At 27.2% G+C, this 206-nt stretch overlaps 1 protein-coding gene across 7 annotated transcripts in view; it reads left to right on the top strand.

Moving 5' to 3' along the window:
• OTUD7B (OTU deubiquitinase 7B) overlaps positions 1 to 206 on the top strand; it is a 53,573-nt gene that overhangs the window by 45,775 nt on the left and 7,592 nt on the right. The gene's annotated exons all lie outside the window — the stretch shown is intronic.

Raw genomic sequence — 206 nt, 5'->3', positions numbered from 1 at the left:
AAGAGATAAAGGTGTAGGTGAAGTGAGATTGATGATGTGTTTATAGTTGTTGAGGTTGGGCGATGAATATATGAGAGTTGAGGATAGGATTCTTTCTAGTTTAGAATGTTTAAAATTTTGAAATTTTCTGTAATAAAAAGTTAAAAATTATAACTGATCCAAACTTTATTGTGCATAAAAATAATCTAAGAATATTGTTTAAAGTG

The sequence above is a fragment of the Myotis davidii genome, unplaced genomic scaffold (assembly GCF_000327345.1).
Source record: "Myotis davidii unplaced genomic scaffold, ASM32734v1 scaffold653, whole genome shotgun sequence".
NCBI lineage: Eukaryota > Metazoa > Chordata > Mammalia > Chiroptera > Vespertilionidae > Myotis > Myotis davidii.
The sequence above is the reverse complement of the archived record's forward strand: the minus strand, read 5'-3'. Positions and strand labels throughout refer to the sequence as shown.